Here is a 15,611-nt window from a genome sequence, read left to right on the forward strand (position 1 = left end):
TGGGGGGGTGGAAGTGGAGGAAGGTGTCTTGAATTCATACAAATGACTTATATTGTTCAAGCAGGTTGTAAGGCCCTGTTTAACAATGATTTAATTTCTTGACTGAAGGCACTATAAAATGAAGCCAGAGTAGGGAGCTTGAAACAAAGACTGTACTCATTTCATTGATGGAAGTAAAAAATTCTTCTCCCCTTCCACTCCTCAACTTTTCACCTTAATATCTTTTTCTTCTCCAGGATGCAGCAATTTTGATAGGAAGTTAAAAAACCAAGTGACAGAATGGTAGCTCAGTATGGGCTAGAAATAATTGGGAGTCTATAGGAGACAGTCATTATTGGCTTGAGACATAATATGTGATTGTGTCTCCAAGGCTACAGAAGTCCCAAACCATGCTTGGAACATAGTTCTGCTGTCTGATAATCGGCCACCCCTGAGCAAAGGATGGTTCACCTGGGTACCACTTTTCTTCTTCAGGAACTGGACTCCAACCATCAGCTCCCCTCCACCCAACTCCCCCCTTAAGTTGTCTCCAGATCTTCCGTCTTCATTAATGGTTTCTTATCCCAGGCTGCCCTCCAAGCTGGAAATCTTAAGAGTGTTTCTTTGCACCTGCCTCTTGCTCCTCCCTACCCCCATGTCTCATATCCCGTTGATTCTGCTTCCAAACATCTTGAATATGTTTCAGTTTCTTGCAGGTGTTGTTCTCTCTCCCTCTAGACCTTCATGCATGTTTTCGTTTCCCTTGGAACACTCTCCTCCTCCCTGCATCTCATTCCTCCTACATGTACCACACGAGCTCCTCACGTGTTCTCGCACTCAGGCAACTCTTTCTCATTCTTCACACCCAAGTTTCAGACGACACTCACTGGAGGAAGGGCAGAGGTTAACCCAGAGCTAGGTTACCTGGCTCCACCGTCTGCATCCTCACTTACTAGCTGTGAGTCCTGTAGCGCAACTTTGACCCTCTTTGCCTTAGTCTCTTTATTTTAAAAGTACAGATAAATATAATAGCAACATCAGGGAGTTGTTAAAAAAAGCTAGTCCCTTCCTACTCAATAAGTGGTGCCCTGGGCCAGGACCAGTGGTATCTGTTGGGACCTTATGAAAATGCACAATGATGGATCCACTCCCATAGTCACTGTATCAGAACCTGTATTTGAAAAAGATTCTGAAGTGATTCCTGTACACGTGAAAGAAGTTGTCAACAAGTGAATGTTAGGAATTTAGAGAAAATTAATTTAATGTAAACTATTATTGTCATCTTCATTGCTTTTATTCCCAATATTTCCTATTGTGTACTTTAATCAGCCCTGTACTTCCAGTTGTATTATATGCCTGACATTTTACAGTGTTTATTTAAAATCGGCTTCTGCCATAAGGCTATATGCTCAGCACCACTGTTCGTCTTTTTACCCCCACTTTTTGTACAATCTAGTGTGGTGTCTGGTAAGTACTGGGTAGTCACTTCGCCTCAGTTGAATGAGCAAGTCCCACATTTGACTCCTCAGTCCTCACTGACAGAAGCCTGACCCAAGCAACACATTTTTTTCCTCCACAAGGTATTTGAATACCTTCTTAGCCAGGGTTTCTGCTTTTAGTCTCTGTCGACTTCAATCTATTCTGTTTAGTTCCATCCATGAAGTGATAGGGGATTAAGCATTTTCCCCTTGGTTAGATACCTGAACATCATAGTCCCATCAGGGACTATGTACCATAGACATCAGCAAAACTGGAACACAGGGAATGTATTTTACAACAAAGTGGCATGGTTGTGCTGCCAAAAGGAAATGAGCAGAATCTACCCCTTGATTTTCCATTAGTACCTATATGGCTGATAAGTGTATTACTGAGACTCTGAATTCTAGTCCCAGAGAGCAGATGACCATGGGAGTGTTCATATCAATCAGGGACCACTGCTTTCTGAGACAAAGAAATGAGTGCATTTGGAAAAAATGTCCATGATGCAGCCAGCTCACAGTTAAGCAGAAGGTCTGCTCAAAATTTTTGTGGGGATTCTGCAAACCTAGAGGGCTGCACAGGCTGTACCTGTTCCAGATGATTCCCCAGGTCCCCCAACTGCTCATGCAGAGTCTGAAGAGTTAGAGTAGAATTGACGATCAAGAGATTGTGGGCTGCAAACTCACCACCCACCAAGAGGGATCGGTCTTGTAAGACAGCAACTGCACCTCCCACTGGGAGGTTTAGTCTACGTCTGATGTGGGGAGGAGAGAAAGAGGGAGGGAAAGTGAGTCATACACCCATCTGCCAACCAGGGGCTCACTGCTGGTGTGCAGATGCTCATTCCGTGTTTCCAGAACTGACGGTGATGAAAGCTAGTGAGAATGGCATTTAATATTTACCCTCAAAATGGATTGCACCACACATCACTGCAATGGACTAAATATTTTCCAAAGAGCAAACGCTATTAATGGGCAGCTCTAAGATTCTTCTCTATTGTCTCCTCCCACTAGCCCACATCCTGTGCCCTAGAGAATGGAAAGGGAAGGAATTGACAAAACTAAGTCGAGGACAATTATTTTTAAAAACTAGGCATATGTCATGTTTGTATGTTGTTCTGCTGAAAGTCCTTAATCAAATAGATAATACAATTCTGAACGGAAGGGCATGAAACATCAGTTCCTTTTTCCAAATTACTAACTTCCTGCTGCCTTCTTCTTCTTGGATATAGATCAGATTTTCATAATACATGGCATTTGCAGTCATAGGAGGGGAAGGCTTGGGGGATCCTCTCTCTAATGTTCTTATCAGAAGATGATTTGATTCTTCATAAGTCTTCATACACTCTTTGACTTCTACTTTTCCTCTCCCACAAATATTAATAAAATGGTACTACACATTAATAATAACCCATTATATTAATAGTTCTTTTTTCTGAAGCACATCCCCACCCATCACTGTATTTGACCCTCACACATTCTCTTTAGAATTGTGTGTGTGTGTGTGTGTGTGTGTGTGTGTGTGTGTGTGTGTGTGTGTTGCATGTAAGTAGCATCTCCATTGGACTTGGACTTTCAGTGGGTCAGAATTTTTTTTAATTAAACCACTGAGATTTTAGGGTGGTAAACTACAGAAGTTATCAAACTCACGGCTAACACAGATCAAACCAAAAGTAATTATATCTAGGATGGCCGGTTCGCTCACTGGCTGAGCGTGGTGCTCACAAAAGTAATTATATCTATAAGTTACCCTTAACAGAAGAGAATTCTAGGTTTTTCCCTTATTCAAATAGTTACTTCCTCATTTATTGAAATGCCTTTCCTGTGGTATATAATGAGATAATGAACTCTCTGGGTTATAATGAATGATGATACATTGAGATCCAAATAGTGCTTGTGGTTTAGTGTTTGGTTTTTTGTTTTGTTTTGTTTCATTTTATTCAAAAAATCCATTTGAGAAAAAGGGTAACAGGAAAACATTCCTCGGTTTGCAGGGAAAAGTACATAATTTAGTTGTACTGAAACAGGGAGGTGAATCTAGTGTTCTTTCAAAGCCTGTTAGAGTAGAAATTTAGCAGAGAATTATGGCACTGATACATGAGGTGGAAATACCAAAGATGGGGATTAATTATGTCTGAGAGATATTCCTGGAAAGCTGTTAATCCATTGTTTTTCACCCGTTGTCAGAGCAACCACTAGAGATGAGTGGACTGCCAATAATAATCAGAAGAGAGTGGAGTCGGGTCATGAACTCTTACAATTGACAAATGTAAAACCTCAAAATGGGAAGGAAAGAAAGCTCTTTGGTGCTGGGGCCAGCAAGAGGCTTTAGTAAGGAAAGCAGGTCTCATTACAGAAGGCCACTGGCCACATGTCATTGCACGAAAGTCCTGGTCCCTTCTCTTTTCTCAGGAGCTGTGCTAGACAGTAACTCTGTGTAAATTGGGGTGTCCCAGGGGCCATGAAAGTTGTTTTGTGATCTTGTGATTATAAACATGAGGTTTCATACAGTCATTAAATGCAAATATACCTAGCTGGACACTAAAGATTAAATATCTTTTTTTAATTTACGATTAAAAGATAAGGGATTTTAGTAGCCAGCAAACAAGAAACAGTGCCCGGAAGAGAGGACAGATGGGGGATGGGAGTCAGGGAGGGAAGCAAAGCTCTTATGAGAAAGAGAACAGGAGACCTGCAGTCAAACAAAGTAATAAAGAGGGCGGTATTGCAAGAAAAGGTAAAACAGAGGAAAGCAGACCACCAAAATCCTGCGGGGGTGGGGTGGGGGTTAGAGGCGGGGAGTCAATTGAAATGTATAAAGAGAAATATGAGCTACCTCAGCTGTATCAGTGAAAGAACAAGGGTTTTCTCAGTGTAGTTGGACAACATGAGTGAGAGTTAGGCAGCAAGACAAGAAAAAAATTAATAGAATCAAGCAAATGACAAAGATTTAAAGAATGACATAGATTTAAAGAATGTGAAAAGAAGGATCCGACTCCGATAACATTAAGTTATTAAACTTATATAGAAACATATGAACTAAAAAAATTTTCACAGTGTCATCTAATGCAATCTGATGATTACATTCATGACAATCAAACTACAAGGGTACTATCTGTATAATATAGTGGAAGTACTATATAATATCTATAATATACTATATAATATGTAAATAATGTGTATATTATACATTATACAATATATATTACATATATATCTGTAATATATAATACCTATAATACAGTTAGCCCTCTGTTTTCACAGGTTCTGCATTCATGGATACAAAGGGTTGACGTACTTCCCCATTTATATAAAAGACTTAAACATCTGCTTAAGGATTTGGGTATACATGGGGGATCCTGGAACCAATATCCTGCAAATGCTAGGAACCAACAGTATGTCTATAATATATAATACCTATAATATATTTTCTATAATAGCTATAATAAAAATAACCATAATATATAATATGTGTGCATTGTATAGATTTTACATTTTGTATAATGCATAAAAAATACATTATATATTATATAATACATATTATAGGTATATAAAAATATGTAGGTATATTATATTCTGAATATTTGATATATATACAATGTTTATATTATATGTACTATAAATTATAGTCTCTCTCTATATATAATTTATAATGTCTATATGTACATAAAATATGTGAGGACTCTGGGTTCAGAGACTTTAATGCCATGCCAAGTTCACACAGTAATATATGGAATTTGGACTCAGTGTTAGATATCTCACTCTAAATTTTTATACTATTTCTACCATAACATTCTAACTAGAGTGTTGTCAGAGGTTTTTTTTTTCTATTATTCAGTTATTAAAACTACTTTGTTCATTACTTTTCTGTTGGAGAAGTGAGACTAATGGTACCTGACATTAAGGATTCACATTTCTGCTACGATAAATGCCTAGACTTGTTCAACCCCTAAAGTAACCTGGGAACAAAGTAAGCTTTCTTTGTGCTAATTCAGTGTTTCTGAAGTTTGCTCGGCACTGGATTACCTGTGAAGTTGATTATAGATTATCAGTACCACTACTATTAACATAATCCCCATGAAAAGGATCTGAGAAGCTGTGTCTTAAGCACCCTAGATGATTTTTATGATCAAAGATGTTTAAGAAATATTAATTAAACCCTCAATTTTCTGAGAACGTGCAAATGTTCAAGAACAATGCAAAGACATACGTTTTTAATGATCCTAGAATTTCTAGCTTGGACTGATCAAATATTGTAAGATTTCTGACTTCATGACAGGAAAGAAAAATGAGTGTTCATTATAAAAATATAAAATCCAGGTATGATTCTACAATTTTTCTTATTAACAGTGTTTTATGATACTTGCCTTCAAAACTTTTTTCCCCCCTGTTGGCGTCTCTGACACCTTTACTTCCACCTGAATCTCATTTCTCTTTGTGTTATCTTCAAAGGAAACAGAAGCACCCTGAGGTCTTAAATTCACTTTATCCAAACAATGCTTCATCCGTCTTGGCTGCTTACTTAAATGGCAGAGTTTCTTCTAAGAATATTAATATCTATCTTTTAATAAAGTGGTTCATAGAATGAACTAGAGGAGTTAGCAATAGCATTTGTGCCAAGTATCATGATCGCTATTTTACATGTGGCCCCTGACTCTGAGGTCACCACGAAGGGGTTGGATCTCTTCTAACATTTCTCGATACCACTAGAGTATTTGCACTACTGTCTCCAACAATCTGGCCATGTCATGTCCCGAAGTCTGTGTATATTCTTCTTTGCTGTGGATAGGAAGTAGAGGGGAATTGACTTGGAATCTCTTTTTGTTTTATTTTACCACTTTATGGAGGTCCAATGAGATTACAATAAACTGCATATATTAAGATGTATAATTTGATGAGGATTGACATATGTCTATTTATAAAACTGTCAGCACAAATAAAACAGGCATTTGTATCGCCCCCAAAAGTTCCTTTGTGCCCTTTGTAATCTGTCCTTTGCTCCACCTCTATTTCTCCTTAGAAAATTCTCATTTCTCCACCGATCTGCTTTCTTTCACTGTAGACTACTTTGCATTTTCTAGAATTAATTATACATATTTTTATGCTTTTTTCTTCGTCTTGCCTCTTTTACTAAGGATAATGATTTTAAGAGAAATTCATAATGTTGTGTTAGGCAGTAGCTTGTGTTTTTATTTCTGAGTAGTATTCCACTTTAAGGAAGTGACACAATTTATCCATTTGGTGGTACATGATATTTGGATTATTTACAGTTTGGGATTATTAGAAATAAAGCTTTGATAAACATTTGTGTACACATCTTTGTGTGGAAATATGTTTTTATTTATCTTGGGTGAATACCTAGAAATGGAATGGTTGGGTCATATGTTTGGTGTATATCAATTTATTAAGAAATTGTCAAACTGAGAAACCTCCAAATTGTTTTCCATGGAGGTTTTTCAAACAACTACAGATAGATCTGCTATACAATCCAACAATCCCATTGCTGGGTATATACCAAAAGGAATGAAAATCATCATGTCAAAGGGATACATGCACGCCCATGTCCATTGCAGCTCTGTTTACAATAGCCAAGATGTGGAACCAACCTAAATGTTTATCGATGGATGATCGGATAAGAAAAATGTGGTGTATATACACCATGGAATACTGTTCTGCCATAAAAAAGAATGAAATTCTACCATTTGCAACAACATAAATGAGCCTGGACAAACTTATGGTGAGTGAAATAAGCAAAGCAAAGAGGGAAACATACCACATGTCATCACTCATAAGTGGGAGCTAAGAGAGAAAGAAGGAAGGAAAGACAGACCACAGTGGTGCACTGAAGTTGCAGAGGGAGAGAACAGACCTAGGGATACAAAGTGAAGTGGGGGAAAAGGGGATGGGGAGGGAGGTCAAGGATTAATTGGGTGGGCAATGGGCATGCTGCCAGTGTGGATCTGGCCATCACCTCTTGGGCACAAGTAGTGACAGTCAGCTTTGTATGACATGAATAGTCATAACCAATAAATAAATAAATAAGAACTTGCCAAACTGTTTTCTATTACACCAACTTAAATTTCTGCAGTATGTAAGAGCTGCAGTACCCCTTCAGCTTCTTGTGAATGGTATATGGATGTAAATAATTTGGAATTCTTCTGCACAGCAGATTTGTCTCCTCTCCCATTTACTAATTTAGTCAATTATTTATTTCTATCAGTATGTCAGCCATTTGTTTGTATAACTGTGGATTCATAGATATTTATTTTATAATTTGGGTTATAATCAAATATTACTTTTTAATATTTTAATATTTTAAGGGCATTGGATGCTCTTTCAGTTGGCTACTACTTTTTTGTCATAATGAGTGTGTGTGTTTTTCAGTTACGTGTTGTTGTTACCATTTTTGTTATTATTTTGAAGACTTCTGTACTTTTTGAAACTACATGATATTTCAGGGTCATATATTTTCTGCCATAGTCTTCTAATGAGACATTTCTCCAAGAGCCCTGGTTCCTTTTATTTGATAATGTATTTAATAAAGATCTTTAAAAGATTTTATTTGATAAAGATCTAGGTATGAAACATGCCCATTGCTACCGGTATGTCATTTCTTTTAGATCACTTCAGCTAAAAGAAAAAAAATGTATATGTATACTAACCTATATACATATAAAATATATATATTTATAAATATTTCTACATGTAATAATCTATATTTACAGTAAATTAAACATGAGTCTGTTTCAATGCCTCCACATGAGTCATTCTAGCCGCCTCCTCCTGCATTAAATCAAAAATCCCACTCCCGCATGAGAAACCTGTCCCTCACCATCTGCCATCCATTTACTTAAATGTTCAATATACAAATGTATATGTATCCTTCTTGGTTGAATATCGATATGCCAAACAAGCATAGTGTATCAAAATTATTAAACAACACTCTAGGAATTTGCTTTTAATTGTGTCAAACTTATATATTAACTAGGGGAGACTTAGGGTCTTAACAGTATTGAGTCTTCCAATCAACAAGTATGGGATATCTCTCCATTTATTTAGGCCTTCTCTAACTACTTTCTGTGATGTTTTCTAGTACGCTGTGTACAGGTCTTGTAAGATTTTTATCAACATTATCACTGAGTATTTCATACTTTATACTGCTATTTTATTATTTTTCAATTGTATTTATATTTATTTCTGTGGGGTACAGCATGCTATTTAAATACGAGGATATACTGCACAATGATTCTCTTAGGGTCGATAGCATAGTTCTGTGCCAATTAGTCAGGGACATTGGTTCTTTTAATTTAAATTTCTGCTTTTTGTTGCTAGTTAATAGAAATATAATTTATTTTTGTGTATTGGTCTTGTACCCTGAAACCTTGCTAACCACATTTATTAGTTTGAGTAGCTGTTGTCTAATTTCTTCAGCAAATTCTGCATAAATGATTATTGTCCATAAAAATGTGTATTTTTTTCTAATATGTAGATCATTTATTTATTTTTCTTGTCTTATTGAACTGCTTAAAATCGTCAGTTCAATGTTTAATAAAAGTAGTGACAGCAGACATCCTTGACTAGTTCTTAATCTTTAGGGGAAAACATTCAGCTTTTCAGCATGATGTATGATATTAGCTGTAAGATTTTTTTAAATAATCTTTATCATATTGAGGAAGTTCTCTTCTGTTTCTAGAATGAACATTAAATTTAGTCAAGTTATTTTTTTCAGCATCTGTTATATATCTTAGGGTTTTTCTTTTTTACTTTGACAATATAATGATTATACTGATAAACATTAGATTGTATCATGAACACTATTGGCCATATTGTATTATTATTTTTACACTTTGTTTGACTTGGTTTGCTAAAAATTTATTAAGAATTTCTGGGTCTATGTTCATGAGGGTTATTTTTCAGTAAAATGAAATATAAAATTTTGTTTTGTTTTGATATCAAGGTAATGTTGGCTTCATAACATGATGTAAGAAATTTTTTTTCTTTTAAATTTTTTAGAAGAGTTTATATAAAATTTCTATTATTTTGTTGTTACATGTTTGGGAGAATTCATTAGTGAAGCCTTTGGGGATGGAAATTTTTTTGTGGGAAGGTTTTTAACTACAAATTCTATTTCTCTGACTAATATGGGCTATTTAGTTTATCTAATTTTCTTAGCTAAAATGTGTCTTGAAAGGATTTTGTACCTTTTATGTAATTTGTCCAATTTATTAATAGAAAATTACTCAAAAATATTAATATATTGTCCTTTTAATGTCTATATCATTCTCAGTGATGTCACATGTCTCATTCCTAATATTGGTAACTTTTGTCCTTTTTTTTTTGCCCACTCACGCTAATCTATTAATTTTGAATCTATTAATTTTTTCATTACATTGATTGCTGCCTGTACAATTATTATTTTCTTTCTTCTGCTTATTTTAGTTTTTTAGTTTTTTTAACTTTTTCTTAGGAAAAATATTTGCATAATTTTAAATAGCTCCAATTTTCGAATGTGTACTTAGTGCTAGAAATTTCCCTCTAAACACTGTTTTAACTGCAATGAAATTTTTTGATATGCCTTTTTTTTCTCAGTTTAAAATATTTTGCAATTTTTTCTTATAATTTATCTTTGATGCATAGATTGATTAAGTGTTTTGTATAATTTCCAAATATTTGCAGATTTCCCACATAGCTTTTTACTTGTTCCTAATTTAATTTTGTTTTTTTGCATTCAGTGAATATACTTTGCATGATTTCAATCCTTTTAAACTTATAAAGACATGTTTTATGTCTACATGAATGATCTATTTTGGTAAATGTTCATGTGCACATGAAAAAAGTGTGTGTTCTGCTGTTATTGAGTAAAGGATTTTATAAACACCAATGAGGTCAACTTGGTTGATAGTGTTTTATCAAGTACTGAGAAAGAGGTGGTGAATCTTCATCTATTTCTCCTTAATATTCTATCATATTTTGCATCATATATTTTGAAACCATATTAGTAGTTGCATAAACGTTTAGGATCATTATATTCTCTTGATGAATTGACTCTATTATAATGAAATGACTCTCTTCATTCCTAGTAAAATTACTTATTCTCAATTTTCTTTCTAATATTAAGATATCCATTCAAGTTTTCTTTGATAATTTAAACATGGTATAACATTTTTATTATTGTTGTTGAAACATAGTTGATTGTACATATCTGTGGGGTATAGAGTTGAATATCAATACCTTTGTGCAATATGTGATGCTTAAAGAAGGATAATTAACATAGTCAACATTATACAATGTGATCGTTTTTTGTGGCACTTTACCAATTCCTCCTTTACTCCCCGCCCCCACCTCCATCATGTCCTTATCCAGCTTTTTCCTTTAAACCTGCCGATGAAGTTATGATTAAAGTTGGTTTCTTATTGACAGCATATTCTCAGATGTTGTTTTACATCCGTTATGATAATTTCTGCCTTTCAATTGATGTGTGTAGTCAATTTATTTTTAATGTGTTTATTGTCATGATGGTCTTAAGTCTTCTATATTGTTTTTAATTTTCTACTAGTCTCATATGCTCTGTTTCCTTTACTTTTTTCTCCCTTCTTTAGGACTGATAGATTTTATTTTTTCCATTTTTATCTCTATTGTAGGGTTTTTATTTTTTTACTATTATTATTATTATTATTATTATTATTATTATTATTATTATTATTATTATGATTATTATTTTAGTGATTGCTCTACTGGTTAGGATACACAGCTTTAATTTTTTCCAGTATACCTTCCATGCTATTATACCACTACATCTATGGTATGAAGATCTTACAATTGTTTACTTCCCTTTTCCGCTTCTCAATCATTGTGCTATTGTCATACATTTTATTTCCACATGTATTATAATACAATTTTATTATTTTTGTGTAAAACAGTCAATTATTTCTTTAAAAGATTTAAAGATTAAGAAAATATTTTTGAGGTAACTACGTATTTGCCTTTCTGACATTCATCAGTGATCTGTGTATATATGTAGAGTCAATTCATTACTTGTGGTAGTTACGTTCTAAAAGGTGGCAACTGTCAACACTGAATTAGCAAATACTAAGCCACTACTCCTAGTGGAAATATAGGGTTAGTTTCCTGCAAGCCTCTGGTCACAACATTCTTTTCAACTGATCAAAACATAACGTCGTTTTATTTGTATTTCTATCTGAAGACATCAGATTTAATATATATATATATATATTCATTTCATTAACATTGGACTTACAGCTAATAGCACTATATCTCATGTCTGAACAAACCTTATCTAACTCATGTATTTTCTTCACATAAGGCACATCATAGCCTTCTCGTACTTAGGAACATTAGACAGAACTTCAGGACTATGCTTGGGCATCATGTTAAAGAGAAAATTACGAATACAAAGCAAAAATGTATGAAAAACATGGTATTAAATACGACGCAAAAAAACATACTTGTTTACTTATGAGAGCTAAAAGAAGAAGCCAGAATATCATCTTTTTTAACCTCCACTGGGAATGCGCATGTTGGGTGACTGAATTTTTTTGCCATTCTGCACATGTTCATGAATGACCGTGGAAGTGCTGTGAGTACTGGCAATGAAGTTACAAAATAAATTTTGTTGAGTAAATTTGAATTCACAAATATCAGAATCTGTGAATAATGAGAATAAACTATTTTCATCAGTTATAATTTTTTTTCAGGCTGAAAGAATTCCTTTAATAAGACTTATAGTGATGGTCAGCTTGCTATTTACTATGTCCATATTTCTATAGCAGAAAAATCATTGTGCCTTTGTTTTTTAAAGGTATTTTCACTAACTATAAAGATATAGTTTAACTTTCTTTTTCTTTCAATATTTAAAAAAATCTTTTCCACTGTCAGTTGTATTGCATTACTTCTGAAGAGAATCCTGCTGTCATGTGTACTTTTACATAAAGCATTTTCTTTTCTCTTGCTGTTTGTAAGATTTTCTCTTTATCACTGATTTTAAACAAGTTCTTTAATATGTGTATTGGTGTGCTTTTCATTATATTTCTATTACTTGGAATTCCTTGAACTTCTTGCACATGTGGATTTCTTGATTTTATTAAATTTAGGGAAATTCTTCTTTCTGGAAAACAGGTGACCTATAAAAATCTCATCCTGGATAATACGGTCTTTCTTCCCAATTCACCACTGCTTTCAGTGAGATTGAAGAAATGCCTATAGAATAGAATGTGCTAGACCACTTGTCTCCTAACTGGGACGATGCTTTGGATTGAGGTAGGGTTCCCAAGCTTCCACATCCCCTTGCCAAGGCTATAATTTCTGACCCACAACATGCTCAAGACATCATTAAGTCTAAACCACTATGTCATCTGTTTTTAGCATCCTTTTGCTTCAATAACAAATTACAATAAACTTCGCAGTTTAAAAGTGTTCCAGTTTATTGTCTCACAGTTCTTTAGTCAGAAGTCTGGTGGACTCAGCTGGATTTCCTGCTTTATCTCTTGTCAGGCTAATTCAAGGTGCCAGCTGGCCTGGATTCTTATCTGAAGCTTCTAGGGAAGAATCTACTTCCAAGCTTACTAAGGTTGGCAGAATTGGATTCTACCCAAAATTAAAACTGGGGTTCCCCTGTCTGTCAGTTGGGCATTGTTTTCCAGTTCTACAGTCCACTCACAGTCATGGGCACATGATCCCCTTCATCCAGCTTCAAAGCCAGCAGTGGAACGGTAAGTCATCTCTCTCGGACCTCCTCGTCTACTCCAGCTCTCCCTCTGCATTTCTTTTCTGCTTGCGGCCAGAGAAGGTTACACTGTAATTGATTTTCATAGCTCTTTACCAATTCCTTCTTTCCTCCCTCTTCTTCCCCTTTCCCAACTCTGATAACCTCAGTTCTGTTTTCTTCTCTTAAAAGTTCGATGTATCATTGTAGTGGTTGTATCTTTCTTTCTTTTTTTATTTGTTTATTAATTTATTTTTTATTAGCTCCCACATATAAGTGAGGACATACAGTATTTCTCTTTCTGTGCCTGGCTTATTTCACTTAACATAATTTTCTCTGAGTTCATTCATAGTGCTGCAAAAGGCATCGCAGAGTATTATTCCATTGTATAAATATACCACATTTACCTTATCCAGTCATCTGATGATGGACATTTAAATTGGTTTCAACTCTTGGGTATTGTAAATAGTGCTGCAATAAATATGAGAGTGAAAGTATCCCTCTGAAATGATGATTTCCATCCATTCCTTTGGGTATATACCCAGCACTGGGATTGCTGGGTTGTATGGTAGTTCTATGTTTTATTGTTTGAGAAAACTCCATACCATTTTCCATAAAGGCTGCACCATGTTACAGTCCCACCAAACATGTAGGAGGGTTTCCTTTTCTCCAAATCCTCACCAGCGTTTGTTATTCTGTCTTTTTTATAGTAGCCAGTCTAACTGGAGAGGGACAATATCTCAATGTGGGTTTGATTTGCATTTTCCTGATGCTGAGTGATGTTGAGCGTTTTTTCATATCTCTTAGGCATTCGTATGTCTTCCTTTGAGAAATGCCTGTTCAGCTCCTTTGACCATTTTGTAGTCAGGTTACTTGTTTTTTCACTGTTAAGATGTTTGCGTTCCTTTTATATTCTGGATATTAATTCTTTGTCAGATGGATAATTTGCAAAAAAAATTCTTCCACTGTATACATTGTCTTTTTGCTCTGCTAATTGGTTTTTTGCTGTGCACAAGCTTTTTAGTCAATATAATATCATTTATTTGTTTTCCCTTTTTTGCCTGTACTTTTGGGGTCATATTCATAAATTCTTTGCCCAGTCCTATTTACTGAAGTGTTTCCCCTATGTTTTCTTTTAGGAGTTTTATACTTTATGGACATATATTTTATTCTTTAATACATTTTGAATTGATTTTGTTATATGATGAGAGGTATGGCTCTAGTTTCATTCTTCTACATATGGGTTTTCCCAATTTTCCCAGCATCACTTTCTGAAGAGGCAGTCTTTTCCCCATTGTGTGTTCTTAGTGCCTTTGTTGAAGATCAGTTGGCTGTAGGCATATGGTTTAAATTCTGGGTTCTCAATTCTGTTCTAATGGTCTGTGTGTCTGTTTTTATGCCAGTACCATGCTGTTTTGGTTACTATAGCTTTGTAGCATAATTTGAAGTCAGGTAGCATTATGCCTCTGGCTTTATTTTATTTCATTTTTTTTCCTCAGGATTGCTTTCGCTATTTGGTGTCTTTTGTTGTTATATATGAATGTTAGGATTTTTTTTCTATTATTGTGTAGGATATTATGGACATTCTGATGGGGCCAATCATGTTCTTAATTTCTCTCATAAATATGGCCTTAAGTCCCAGATACCACCATTTACTCTCTATTAAAATTGTTTAGATGTCTTCTGACTTCCAAAGACAATAATTTCATCCCTCCAAGGTTCTCTAAACTTCACTCTGCATAATACTCATTACGTACTTAATGTATTGTAACTATTATATACATATCCAGGTTCTATAGTTAAAAATTGCCTACTTGCTTGCAGGTGAAGTTATGGCTAACAATTCTCTGAATTCCTTGCAGTGCTTAGATAATATATTTATATCTATTAGATATCAAATAAATGTTTTTTGTAAAAATGAGTTAGTCTTACACATCAATTTAATACCTAAATAAAAAGATTTTACTCCCATAACAGGGCAATTATTTTAAGACCACATTAGTTATTTTAGCAGAAATATTTTAAGATAAAGAATTGTTGGCTAGTTACTGAAAATCTGAAAATTCAAAAGGAAGCATTAAGGAATCACACAATTAACAACTACAGGAAGCAGATAAAATCCTTAGTACCACAGGAAAAGGAAAGAGATTGGAATTATTAAAATTCAGAAGATTGGCAGAAGATCCATAGAGCTAAAATGCAGACCTTTAAGGTGTAGGCCCTGTTCAGAGGGTGCTGGTATCTCTTAGCTCAGAGAGGAGCCACACGGGGCTGGAGAATAGACCTAGATGGAGGGGCCATCGGAGGGCTGGGACTGATTTGTTTGAGGGAACACAGTGAAGCTTGTTCTACAAATACTGTTAAAAAACTGCGAACTACAATTAGTCCATGCCACTGAATAAATTGCCCCTGCTTGAGGGAAAAAGCATTGT

This window comes from Cynocephalus volans, chromosome 13 (genome assembly GCF_027409185.1).
Source record: "Cynocephalus volans isolate mCynVol1 chromosome 13, mCynVol1.pri, whole genome shotgun sequence".
Lineage (NCBI taxonomy): Eukaryota > Metazoa > Chordata > Mammalia > Dermoptera > Cynocephalidae > Cynocephalus > Cynocephalus volans.